At 48.4% G+C, this 13,698-nt stretch overlaps 1 long non-coding RNA gene and 1 pseudogene across 3 annotated transcripts; both read left to right on the forward strand.

Moving 5' to 3' along the window:
- The first annotated feature begins 554 nt into the window (after nt 1–554).
- On the forward strand, nt 555–2,025 carry LOC309857826 (centriole, cilia and spindle-associated protein-like; annotated as a pseudogene). Its single transcript has 2 exons — nt 555–559; nt 1,336–2,025. The product of its transcript is annotated as a centriole, cilia and spindle-associated protein-like (transcript).
- Nucleotides 2,026–2,610: 585 nt separating this feature from the next.
- On the forward strand, nt 2,611–13,494 carry LOC309857825. 2 transcript variants are annotated; one of them, XR_014307930.1, is made up of 3 exons: nt 2,611–2,691; nt 3,342–3,478; nt 13,023–13,494. It is a non-coding gene; the product is annotated as an uncharacterized lncRNA (long non-coding RNA). The 2 variants fall into 2 exon arrangements; XR_014307931.1 differs by lacking the exon at nt 13,023–13,494 and adding an exon at nt 4,299–4,405.
- The last annotated feature ends 204 nt before the right edge of the window (nt 13,495–13,698 follow it).

The following is a 13,698-nucleotide window of genomic DNA, read 5'->3' on the forward strand; positions in this document are numbered from 1 at the left end:
ACTTTATCTCAAGGTTGTGAGTGTGAGCCCCACATTGGGTGTAGAGATTAAAAATTTAAAAAAAAAGTTTTTTATATTCTGGATATTAGACTTGCATGTGATCTGCAAGTGTTTTCTCTCATTCTGTGAGTTTTTTCACTTTTTTGAAAAAGATTTTATTTTTTAATTTCACTTTTTAAAATATTTTTAAAGATTTTACTTATTTATTTGATAATTTTTTTTTTTTTTTGAAAAAGATTTTAAGTATTCTCCACACCCAGCATGGGGCTTGAACTCACAGCTCTGAGGTCAAGGGTCACACACTCCACCGACTGAACCAGCTAGGCTCCCCTCACTTTTATGAGAGTGTTTTCTGAAGTACAGAAGTTTCTGGTTTTGATAAAGTCCAATTTTTCTATTTTTTTCATTGCTTGTGCTTTAAGTGTCATATGTGAGAAACCACTGCCTAACCCAAGTTCACAAAAATTTACAACTATGTTTTCACCTAAGAGTTTTATGATATTAGCTCTTCCATTTAGACTTTGATCCATTTTCAGTTAATTTTTGCATAGGGTATGAGGTAAGGGTCCTAACTAATTGTTTTGCATTTCAACCTGCTTTAGCGCCATTTGTTGAAAAGACTTTTCTTTCCCCCATGAAATGGTCTTGGCACCCTTGTTGAAAATCAATTGCCCATAAATATATTTCTGGACTCTCAGTTCTGTTCTCTTGGTTTATTTTACTTCATATAACACTCTTGAGGTCCATCCATGTTGCCAGGATGTCCTTTTTATGGCTGAATAATATTCCATTGTGTATACATACACCACATTTTCTTTATCCATCCATCCGTTGATGGACACTTAGATTGTTTCAATGTCTTGGCTATTGTGAATAATGCTACAGTGAACACGGGGAAGCAGATACCTCTCTGAGATAGTGACTTCATTTCCTTCGGATAAATACTCAGAAATGGAATCGTTGGATCATAGAGTAGTTCTGTTTTAAATTTTTTGAGGATCCTCCATGTTGTTTTCATGGTGGCGGCACCAATTTACATTCTCACCAATAGTGCACTAGCGTCTCCTTCTCTTATAAGGGACCAACCCTATTGAATAAGACTCCCATCCTTATTACCTCATTCAACCTTAATTACTGTCTTACAAGCCCCACCGCTAAGCTAAACTGTACATCTAAAGCTTCAACATACGAATTTTGGGAGACACAAACATTCGGTCCCTAATATCACCTGTTTTCTTTTTACTTCTGTAATGTGACGACGAGAATGTTTAAGATTATGTACACCATTCACATATTATGTCTATCATCAGCACCAGTCTGGTTTTAAAAACTGAGAACCGACGGGAGGGGCGGGCCGGGCCTCTGTGTCGTGTCCCCGGTTCCGCAGGCAGCGGCGGCGGCGGCGAGCACTCCAGCGGGCGGCGGGCACCGTGGCCCCGGGGGGAGCCGGGTGAAGAGCGAGTACATGAAGCGCCAACGGGAGCCGCGCTGGGAGAAGGACGGGCCGTGCCACCGCGAGCTGCAGCGCTACCACCTGGGCCGCCGGCTGCGGGAGCAGGCGCACGCGCCCTGGCTCTCTGGCGACTGTGGCCCGTCCCGAGACTCGGACGACTCGTCGTCGGGAGCCTGGGGCCCCGCGCCCCAGGGCGCCCCCCCCCCTCGCCGCCCGCGGAGCCCGCGGTGCGGGAGGGGCCTGAACGGCGGGCGCGCGGGCCGGGGGAGGAGAGGGGCGCGGAGGCGGCGGAGGCCGAGGAGGCCCGGGACGCGGAGGGCACAGACGACGCGGGCGCGGACAAGGCGGCGGCGGCTGCGCCTCTGCCAGCCCCGCCAGTGAAAGATATCAAAGAAAAACCTGAACAAGAGATCAGAACAGGGGCGCCTGGGTGGCTCGGCGGGTGAAGGCCTCTGCCTTCGGCTCGGGTCATGATCTCGGGGTCCTGGGATCGAGTCCCGCATCGGGCTCTCTGCTCAGCGGGGAGCCTGTTTCTCCGTCTCTCTCTGCCTGCCTCTCTGCCTACTTGTGATCTCTGTCTGTCAAATAAATAAATAAATATTAAAAAAAAAAAAAAAGAGAGAGAGAGAGATCAGAACAAAAGAGACTGAGAAGTTACCTAACAGTCCTGAACCCCGACAGCAACCAAGTGCCTTATTTGCCAGAGGAAATAGGAAAGCAGTCAAAAGTCCTCAAAGATCATGGAGTAAAAGAAAAGAGAACAAGCATCCGTTTGCCCTTTACGGGTGGGGAGAAAAGCAGACGGATACAGGAATCCAGAAAACTCACCATGTCTGCGCGTCCGCTCCGGTCCACGAGATTCACGAGTCAGCACTGCGAGCCAAGAACAGGAGACAGGTGGAAAAACGGAAACTGGTCACTCAGAGGCAGCGCGCCCACTCCGTGGAGGTGGAGAAGAACCGGAGGGTAAAGCCTCCGCGCTCGGAGAACCCGTGGGTGACGCAGTACATGAGATGCTACTCAGCACGGGGCCTGAAGGCAGGAACGGCTGCCGGGTCAGCCTCTTCGAAAAAGCGTCAGCAGAAGAAAGAAGAAGCAGAACAAAAGAAAAACCATCAGAGGAAAACAGACACAGGTTTAAGAAACCAGCGATGACCCGGCGTTTTCTGTAGGGAATTTCCCGAAGACTGCTCTGTTTCGCTGGATCCTGGTCACCTACCTCAGTAGTAGGGCGACAGGTGAAGCCATAGACATTTGGGTATTTCTGAAGCTAATTCCCTAAATATTTGATATTCTTTTTTTTTTTTTTTAATCGGGGGGGGGGGGCGAGCACAGGCAGACGGAATGGCAGGCAGAGGCAGAGGGAGAAGCAGGCTCCCTGCTGAGCACGCAGCCTGATGTGGGACTCGATCCAAGGACGCTGGGATCATGACCTGAGCCAAAGGCAGCTGCTTAACCAACTGAGCCACCCAGGCGTCCCAATATTTGATATTCTTATAAGAGTTTTGTTTTAAAGCATCTTAATCTTTTCAGACACCGACCCCGAATGCCTTTAAGTGGCTACAGATGCTTGGAACTCTGTATTTCCACCAGCTTAGCTGGAGCCCATTTCCTTCCTGTTCTCACCCCTTCCCAGACCCTGTAGCCAATAAAATCGTCTCAAATTGCAAAAACAAAAACAAAACAAAACAAACAAACAAACAAAAAACCTGAGAACCAATTATGGGGGTCTGAATGGTGGCCTGCCCCCAAAATATATTCATATCTGAAAACTGTGAATGTGACCTTATTTGGAAAAAGGGTCTTTACAGATGTAAAATTAAGATAGGGATCTTGAGATGAGAGGGTCATCCTGGATTAACAGTGTGAGCCTTATTTCTAATAACAGGTGTCCTTATAAGGGCCCACAGAGAAGACACAGAAGAGGGGAGAAAGGAAAATGGCCGCGGAGGAAGAGACTGGGTACACACACCCACAAGCCAAAGGACATCTGGAGGCACCAGAACCTGGAAGGCACAAAGAAAGGTGAGTCTTTGGAGGGAACGTGGCCTTGTTGACACCTTGATTTCAGATTTCCGGCCTTCAGAACTGTGAGAGAAGAAATCTCTGTTGTCTTAAGCCCCCAAGTTTATGGAAATTTGTAATAGGATCTCTAGGAAACCAATATACCAATAAATATCACTTATAATATTAGGACAAAGTGTTGTTCTTAGATTCGGTAAAGAAGTAAACATAGTTTTGGGCACGACATTTGGGTTGCTCAAAAGAGAGTTAAGAAAAATCAAGGTCAAATGGATTCTTGTTTATTACACTCCGTCTCAATTTTAGCTTGCTTCAGATCTGTGGTTGCTTTTGGGTGGAGAGGCTCGATGGGGAAGAGACATGACGGAATTTCCTGGGAGTGATACGGAATTTCCTGGGAGTGATACGGAATTTCCTGGGAGTGATACGGATGTTCTTGATCTTGATAACGGTGTAAATGAGTGATGTTACCTAAGCGTTCACATTGGTCACAACCACCTGCGTAGAACTCTTAAGATCGGAGCATTTTCCTTTAGGTACGTTATACCTTAATAAAAATAGAAAAAGTAGGGGCGCCTGGGTGGCTCAGTGGGTTAAGCCGCTGCCTTCGGCTCAGGTCATGATCCCAGGGTCCTGGGATCGAGCCCCGCATCGGGCTCTCTGCTCAGCGGGGAGCCTGCTTCCCCCTCTCTTTCTGCCTGCCTCTCTGCCTGCTTGTCATCTCTCTCTGTCAAATAAATAAATAAATAATCTTTAAAAAAAAATAAAATAGAAAAAGTATGGGACGCCTGGATGGTGTTAAGTGTCTGACTCTTGATTTCAGCTCTGGTCATGAGATCAAGCCCTACGTGGGGCTCCGCACTCAGCACAGAGTCTGCTTGAGATTCTCTCTCTCCCTCTGCCCCTCCCCCCCACTCACATATGCATGCTCTCTCTCTCTCTTTCAAAGTTGATAAATAAAATCTTTATTAAAAAAATTAAATCGGGGCGCCTGAGTGGCTCAGAGGGTTGAGCCGCTGCCTTCGGCTCGGGTCATGATCTCAGGGTCCTGGGATCGAGTCCCGCATCGGGCTCTCTGCTCGGCGGGGAGCCTGCTTCCCTCTCTCTCTCTCTGCCTGCCTCTCCATCTACTTGTGATTTCTCTCTGTCAAATAAATAAATAAAATCTTTAAAAAAAAAAAAAAAAAAAAAAAAAAATTAAATCTTTTTTAAAAAGTAGCTGGCTTTATATATGGGTCATGACGGGGCTCCTGGGTGGCTCAGTGGGTTGAGCTTCTGACTCTTTATTATGGCCCAGACCATGATGTCGGGGTAGTAAGATCAAGCTCCAGCACCCGGCTTGTGCTCAGTGGGGAGTCTGCTTGAGATTCTCTCTCCCCCTCACCCTCTGCCCATACCCCGCCCTGTGCACGTTCTCCTCGAACCCTCAATCTCTCTCCCTCTAACAAATGAATAAATCTTTAATATGTGGGTCATTACTTCTTAATACAACTTTTTGTTTTTCCCAGAGTTTTTTTTTTTTTTTTGGTTTCTCTGCTTTTAAATGAGATGGAGATGAAGATCTTCCTCAGATTAATATTTTTTTAAGTTTATATTTGTCTTTTTCAGTAAACTCTATCAGTGTGGGGGGCTCAGACACAACCCTGAGATTCAGGGTCGCAGGCTCTTCTGACTGAGCCAGTAGGCGCCCCTAATATTACCCATTGACTGAATTCACTTTCCCTTTGAAAGCATTTTTCATGCAATTCCTTGACTTCTTACTCCAACTGAGCCACTAATTTACAGGTCTGTGGACAACTACCATTCTGGAATACCCCGCCCCCCACCCAATCCTGTTCCTCCGTTGATTTCACTTTCCTTCTCCCGAATTCTGTTTCCATCTCGCTAGGGTATGTCCTAGGATTTTTTTTCTCCCTAGAAAAGTCATGTGGGAGGTCAATGCCGGGTCCTTCTACATATGAGAAATATCTTATTTGATCTCTTGGCTGGGCATACAATCGAAGGGTCAAAACAACATTTCCTGAGAAGCTGGAAGGTATTGTTTTGATTATATTCTGGAATCCAGTATTGCTGATGAGATGTTGGAGGCTTGTTGGATATTTATTTTGCAGGTGACCTGTTTTCCTCTCTCCAGAAACTTTCACGATGGTTTTTGTTATCCTTAGAGACCTAGACTATCACCAGGCTGTGTCTCGTGGTTTTACTGGGCTTTGGTTTTATTTATTTGTCTCGTGGTTTTACTGGGCTTTGGTTTTATTTATTTATCTCGCTTGATACCTGAGCCTTTTCAATCTGCAGATTCAAGCCTTTCTTCAGCTGATGGATATTTTGTTCTAATTTTTTTCTAGCCTCTCTGTTTCCTTCCTTACTTTCTTCTCTTTCTCTGGAACTTCCAGATGGGCTGCCCCTCCTTCTATGCCTTATTTTTTTCTCTTTTCTGGCACCTCTTGATCTTCTAGTCCTTTCAGTGCCAGCATGTCCCCAGCAGCCAGCCCCACCCAACGCCTCCTGTCACTCACCACTTCCTCTCAGGCCTGTCACATGTCTCCCACAGTTCCCCTTCTCCCTCTCCTGTGTGTTGGAGCCTCTCCAAACACACCTTCTCCACTGGTTCATGAGCTTCCGATTTCCTTCTACCTGCTCAGTCCACACAGGTGGCTCAAGATAACTTAAAATCTTAACCACAATCAGGGCGCCTGTTTGGCTCAGTCGGTAGAGCATGTGACTTCTGATCGAGCCCCAATTTGGGTGTCAAGACTATTATCAATCAGTCCGTCAATCAAGTAATAAAAAAGGAAAAAAAATCTTAACCACATCACTTTCTCCCACTTGTAAATCTAAAACACTCCTGTGTGGGACACCTGGGTGGCTCAGTTGGTTAAGTGTCTGACTTCAGCTCAGGTCATGATCCCAGGTTCGTGGGGTCGAGCCCCGCATCGGGCTTCTTGCACAGCAGGAGGCCTGCTTCTCCCTCTCCTTTCAATCTGCATGCCGCCGCCCTGTTTGTGCGCTCTAGTTCTCTCTCTCTCTGACAAATAAATTAAATCTTTTTTTAAAGCTTTATTTATTTATTTATTTGACAGGCAGAGATCACAAGGAGGCAGAGACGCAGGCAGAGAGAGGAGGAAGCAGGCTCCCCGCTGAGCAGAGAGCCCGATGTGGGGCTCGATCCCAGGACCCTGAGATCATGACCTGAGCCTAAAGCAGAGGTTCAACTCACTGAGCCACCCAGGTGCCCTAAATAAATTAAATCTTAAAAAAAAAAAAAAAAAGAAGAAGAAAAACCCTACAAAACACTCCTGCGTATCTCCTCTACCCTCACCAAATATATGTGGGGGGGTGCAGGGGAGGGATCCCCACATAGAAACTATTCTGCGACACCAAGAAGACGTCCCACAGTTCATTCAGTTCTGACACCATCTGCCTGGGAATGGCATAAGATCCCCCCAGTTAGGGACTCGGTCCCAAAAGATGGCCCCATCCTCAATCACCCGTCGCTGATCATGGGTCCAGACTGTTTCCTGTGATTCTGACCCACTGACTATAATTCAGCTTCCCATGGCCCGAGTTACAGAACTCAGGGGAACAGTTTACTTACTAGATCACTGGTTCTTACAAAGGATACAGGGAGAGATGAAGAGACATAGGTGAGGTGCAGGAGGGTTCTGAGCCCCGGAGCTTCCGTCCCCGTGGAGCCCAGAGCACCACCCTCTTGGGGGGTCGATGCGCGCTCGTTCACGAACTCATCCTTCTGGGTTTTTGCAGGGGTTTCATTACGCAGGCACAGCTGATCAGTTCATGGGCCATCTGTGAGTTAGCCCAGTCACCATCCCTGCTCCCCTCCCCAGAGGTGGGCTCTAATCTGTAAGGTTGGTTCCTTAGGGGCTTTCCAGGAGTCATTCATTAACATAAACTTGCCTGACTGAAAGCAGCTGGCTGTGAAAAATGGAGAGCGCCTCTATTGCTCTTCTCAGGAAACTCCTGGGATTTTTAGGAGCTAGGTGACAAAAATGTATATTCTTATTATGAATCACTGTGTCAGGGCGCCTGGGTGGCTCAGTCGGTTAAGCATCTGCCTTTGGCTCCGGTCATGATCTCAGGGTCCTGGGTTTTCTGCTCAGCAGGGAGCCTGCTTCTCCCTCTGCCCCTTCTCCTGCTTGTGCTTTCTCTCTCTCTCTCTTGCTCGCTCGCTCTCTTGCTCTCAAATAAATAAATAAAATCTTTAAAAAAAAACCACTATATCACATAACCCCTTCACCAACTCTCTCCCTATCCTTTGTCCCCTGTGTCAATGGCTTCACCACCCAACCCGGCTCTCAGATACTGCCTAGACCCTGGGTTCTGTCCCCTGGGTCCCTGGAGTGTCTCCTACACCTGTGCCTGTCCCTGCTGTTCTGAGCCGTGGGGTGGCCTGGTTCCCACCCTTGTTTTTCATGATCCCCTCCCGGGCACTCCACTTCTCTGTCCCACCATACTGATTGTCCTCACTTTTGCGTAAATGAGAGAAAATTTGGGGAGGAAGGATTGAGGAAGAAAAGGGGGAAAGAGGGGCGCCTGGGTGGCTCAGTGGGTTAAGCCGCTGCCTTCGGCTCGGGTCATGATCTCGGGGTCCTGGGATCGAGTCCCACATTGGGCTCTCTGCTCAGCGGGGAGCCTGCTTCCTCCTCTCCCTCTCTCTGCCTGCCTCTCTGCCTACTTGTGATCTCTGTCAAATAAATAAATAAAATCTTAAAAAAAAAAAAGGCGGCGGGGGGGGGGAGGAGGTAAGGAAGGGAAAGACAGAAAGGAAGAAAAGAACAGAGACTCCAAGGATAGGTCATTCCCAAAAAGATAGAGGCTGCCAATAAATCCTTGATCAAGAGATTTGTTTTTAGGGGCACCTGGGTGGCTCAATTGGCTAAGCATTTGACTCTTGATCTCAGCTCAGGTCTTAATCTCAGGGTCATGAGATCGAGCTCGGTGTTGGGCTCCATGCTGGGAGTGGAGCCTACTAAAAAAAAGACAGAGAGACTTGCTTTTATACTGATGAAAGGAGGGAAAATCACACTCAAGGACAGTTTTAAAGGGGAAAAGAAGTCAGCAAAGGATGACTGAACGTGGATGGAGGATGCGGAGGGGGCAGGGAAGAGGGGGAGGGGTTCCCTCAGCTCACTCATAGCTTTTTGGGATGAGCTGGGGGGGAGCCCCTCCTTCTCAAAGGCCCCCTGGCATTTCCCAGGGTAAACAGTACCAGCTAAGACCAATGGCCTCAGTCCCCAAAGCCCCACAAATAGTGAGAACAGATCACACAGGGAGTACAGAAAAACCTAGATTGGCTCTGGATGGGGAAGAGTGGGCTAAGAAAGGGAGAGAGAGCGAGCAAGAGAGAGATTGATTTTAAGGACTGGGTTGGTTAGTTTGAAATCCATAGGGCAGGCTAGAAACTCAGGCAGGAACCGATGCAACAGAAATTCCTGCTCCCAGAAAACCTGTTTTTGCTCTTGTGGCAAAATCCGCTGATCGGGTGAGGCCCACACTCATAATCAAGGATCATACTGAAAGACCCCTCCCCTAGAAGATAGATAGGATAACTAACCGCTTGTTTGCTTTTCTGTGAACCGCTGGCTTTTAGGCGTAAATTAGGTTATTAATTGCTCTTTTGCCCTTCTGTAACTGCTTGGCTTATAGAAATAATAGAAGACGCCATGATGGCATTCCTACCTTCCCCCTTCTTGTTCCCCCTCCCTGCCTCTCTCCTCCCGCCTGCGGGCCCTCAGAACCAATCAGCTTGTTCCCCCTTCCCGCCTCTCTCTTCGCGAGCGTGGGTCCCCAAAGCCAATCAGCAAACTCCACTAAGGCCTTTTTCAAAAGTTCTAACTGTCAACCAATCAGTTGCGCCCCACCCAAAACTTGTTTGTACCTGTCTATAAAAATCCTGCACCACCCCAGCCAGGTGTGCTCAGCTAGCAGGAGCTGCTGACCACCCGCAGGCGCGCGCTGACCACCCGCAGGCGCCTGCGTAACAATAAAGAACCTCTTGCTGATTGCATCCAGTGGCAGTGTTGGATTCTTGGGTAAGGGGATCCGCGGGTCTTTCAATACCCTTTGCTGAAAGTCAACCACATCTGCAAGACATCTTCACGGCACCACCTAGGTTGGTGTTGGATTAAGCAACCGGGTGGTACAGCCTAGCCAACCTGCCCTGCAAAACTTCCCATCACCGGCACAAGAGGAAAACTGAGCCCCGAAGACATGGCCAAGGCAGGCAGCTCTTCTACTTCTTAAGGCAAAGACACAACAATCTGTGAGGAATTGGCAACGAAAACAAAGAAACAAACAAACCATCACAAATGACTTCTATTTGGGAGTTTCCGTTAGTGAGGAATCCTAAACAGAATTTGGCCGGAGACAGTATGTACATGAAAGTAACAAGGTCTGTGTATGTGCACTTCCTCCTCTCTAGATCCCCTTCTCCGATGGTGAGGATCTCTCTGCCTCCTGCTGCAGGGACGTACCTCTCCCACGGGAGATAGATTTCTTGCTTCCTGGAGGCCAAGGGGAGCCAGAACATTCTTCCTGCACCTGCTCTTTCTTAAGTAACTTCCATCAAAATAATCAATATCCCACCATGACAGATTTGGGGGTGACCTGCCCGGGGCCGCCATGGTAGGTAAGATGGAAAACAGAGCAACCAGATTTTGTATTGCTTATATCCCAAGAGAGCAGAGAGTTGTGTGGAGTGGAAAACAGCCCTGCCTTCGTATGTCTCACCATTCTGAATCAATGTCAGGCAGTTTCCTGATGTTTAGCTACTGTTGAATTGAACCCTGGTTAGAATTGGTTTTGCAGAAGTCTTTTTTTTTTTTTTTAAGATTTTATTTATCTATTTGACAGAGATCACAAGTAGGCAGAGAGGCAGGCAGAGAGAGAGAGAGGAGGAAGGAGGCTCCCTGCTGAGCAGAGAGCCCAATGTGGGGCTCGATCCCAGGACGCTGGGATCATGACCTGAGCCAAAGGCAGAGGCTTTAACCCACTGAGCCACCCAAGCGTCCCACATTATATGTTTGTGGCTGCAGCTCTGCCTCACGTGATTTCTCAGTCCAGGACCCAAGTGGGGGAAGCCGCTCTCTGGAACCTGGGGTTCCCAAGGCAATGGGAAAGAGGAAGCCATCTGGAGGAAACATACAATGGATCTTAAAGTTTCTGCTTGGAGCGGGCTTATGTTGGCTCTACTCTCCTGTCTCGGGTCCTACCGATGACATCTTAGAATATAAGTGAGGTTTGGTGGGGTGAGGTCTGGAGCTGACGACGAAGAAAGAATTCTTGAGACATCTTTGGTGCAAAATGGTGGTTTATTAAAGCACAGGGAGGGCGCCTGGGTGGCTCAGGGGGTTAAAGCCTCTCCCTTCGGCTCAGGTCATGATCCCAGGGTCCTGGGATCGAGTCCAGCATCAGGCTCTCTGCTCAGCAGGGAGCCTGCTTCCCCCCTCCCCTCTCTGCCTACCTCTCTGCCTACTTGTGATCTCTGTCAAATAAATAAACAAAATCTTAAAAAAAAAAAAAAAGCACAGGGACAGGACCCGTGGGCAGAAAAAGCTGTTGCCTTGGGGTTGTGAGGAGTGGTCCATTGGTTGCCTGCAAGTTGGGTAGGGGGTTAGGGATGGTGTAAGTCTCTAAGGAATATTGGAAGCAAGGTTTCCAGGACCTTGAGGGGCTGGCTATTGTTGGGAAAAAGTTATTCATTATATGTAATAAAACCTTTGTGTGAGACCCTTTAGATGTTTATCAGTGGGCCATATGTTTGGGAATGATTGTCAACATGTATCTTAGAGGATTCAGAGATAAAATTTTCAAAGGAATTGTTAAAGTAGACTGCAGGATCCTGGTAGGGGGTTGGTAGGGGTCTGTCAGGCTGGGTTTGCCCTTTGCCCTTTGCCCTTTGCCCTTAGCAAAGCCTCCAGGAGGAGGCAATTGAGTCCCTAGAGGAATGTGACTGTCTTTTTCAAGGCTTGTCAGTGGGTAAGGAAATTTAATAATTGTTCTTCTGCTTCTGTTTCCCACATCACTACTAAACCACATGGCCAGACCTGAGGATGGGGCAGGGGAGGTCTGTCCTCACTCAGAGAGATGCCACCAGTGTCAAGGCGGGGACCAACAATCCTCTCCTAGGAAGGGGCCATGGATGCTGGTGCCCGTTACCACGCCTGGTTAGCCTTCCTTTCGGAGTTACAACTGGCCTTCTTTTTTCTTTTCTTTTTTTTTTTTTTTTAAGATTTTATTTATTTATTTGACAGAGAGAGATCACAAGTAGGCAAAGAGCCAGGCAGAGACAGAGGGAGAAGCAGGCTCTCCACTGAGCAGAGAGCCCGATGCGGGGGCTTGATCCCAGGACACTGAGATCATGACCTGAGCCGAAGGCAGATGCTTAACCCACTGAGCCACCCAGGTGCCCCTACAACTGGCCTTCTTAACAGCGTTTTTTGATCAACGCAACTGACAGTAAAGAAAGGTTCACTGTCCTCCAAGGAACACAATAATAGAAACACGCACTGGGGTGACGAGGCCAGAATTTGGACAAGAAGGTATTGTGCTGGCTCAGTTCACGGTATGGTCTCCGTGGCATCGTGAGGAGACCCAGCCCTCCCTGGGACGCCGGGATGTCCTCTTGGCACAGGCCCAGGTCACTGCCTTCTCTCTCAGGTCATGGGTTCAGCCTGTCCGGGATCTTGGTAGCGGGATTTTTTGGTGGTTTTTCTTCCCCCCTAATAAACAAAGCCAGGGCCAGTGGGGGTGAGCTGGCCTCACTGTCTGAGCCCTACGGAAAAACTGTGGTTTCGACCACTGTAAACATCTGCATGCAGGAGGTGGTGTGGGCAGCTGCAGGCTGAGAGGTGAACCGCCATCGCCAGAAGCCACAGGCCCCTGATTTCCCTCTCCCCCTTTGTTTGGTCAAAAGAATCAGATTGTTCAAATACTGGCATTTCAGATCCAAAAGAGAAGTATAGCATCACAAAAGGCAAGATTTGGAAGGGACTGTGGTTATCACGTGGGTGGGTGCACCCTACTGGAAGAGGAAAGCCCAGATGTGGGAAGCAAAGAGCCCAAGGTCCCCCAGGAAAAACTGGGCACGCCCCATCCCCTCATCCCCCACAGGCCAGGTGCCACGGGGCACCCGAGTGTTTGCTCCACGAGGGGAGAAGAATGAAATGGACTCATCCACGGACACCACTCCAGGATTTCTAGGTGACAGGGCTCCCGTGAGAGGTCAGGCAGCAGTTTAAAGGTCTTCGAGAAAGGAGGTGCCTTCTGTTCAGCTAGTGTGGGGTTTGGGGGGGGGTGGCATGTCACCGTCACTGTGAAGCCTCTCCTGGTTTGTCACTCCAGCTTTTCAAGGTTGTGTCAAGATTGCCCCATGAAGAATCTGTGAGCCACACACAGAGCAAGCAAATCAGAACATAATTCTTGGGCCTGCAGGTCTGAGATTTCTGCTGGGAATATGGCAGGAGCCTCCGTGGAATGGTCCAGTGGAAGTGCACCTCCTGACACTTTCCTTCTTTCCTTCTTCCAGATTTCCCTAAAGCTGAGGCTCTGAGCTTCCCCTTCAGAAGGAGGATGTGTACAGGTGTGAATGGAATGTATGAAATGCCAAAATAAGTAGAGATCAACAGGTTGTATTAACAGTACCAAAGTCAACCCTTATCAAGCCCTTACTACTTGCCCTGTGTTATTGCCAATGCTCTAAATGTACTTGCCTAACAAAACACCCAGGAGGCAGGGAATGCTGTTAAAACACTGGGGCACGGAGAGAGCGTCAGCAACTTGTCCCAGGTTACATAGCTAGTAAGTGAGAGCTGGGATTCAATCCCAGGTAATCTGGCTCCAGAAAGCCTGTTGGGGACGAAGAATTTCCTCTGCCTTTCAAGATCCTTCTAGCTGGACTAAATCCAATCGACATAAGACAGATTAGTAGGAGAGAGTCAAATTTCACGGCTACGCATGGGGAATCCACTTGACCATGACAATTGCAAAGACAGTGGGGCAACAGGACCCTTATAGGAGCTACAGAAGGGGGTGGGGGTCTGAAGCTACAAAGGGAGGAAGACCATTAGCGGGAAGGTAGGAGATGTTTGTTAAACAAAGGTTGCCCTCTCATGCAGATACATTTCTTGTGTAAACAGGAATTTCTGTTAATAGCTCTCTTCCTGGTCCAAGCTACGCCCTGGAGGGGGAAGTGAGGAGCTGTT

This window comes from Mustela nivalis, assembly GCF_964662115.1.
Source record: "Mustela nivalis genome assembly, contig: HAP1_SCAFFOLD_1329, whole genome shotgun sequence".
NCBI lineage: Eukaryota > Metazoa > Chordata > Mammalia > Carnivora > Mustelidae > Mustela > Mustela nivalis.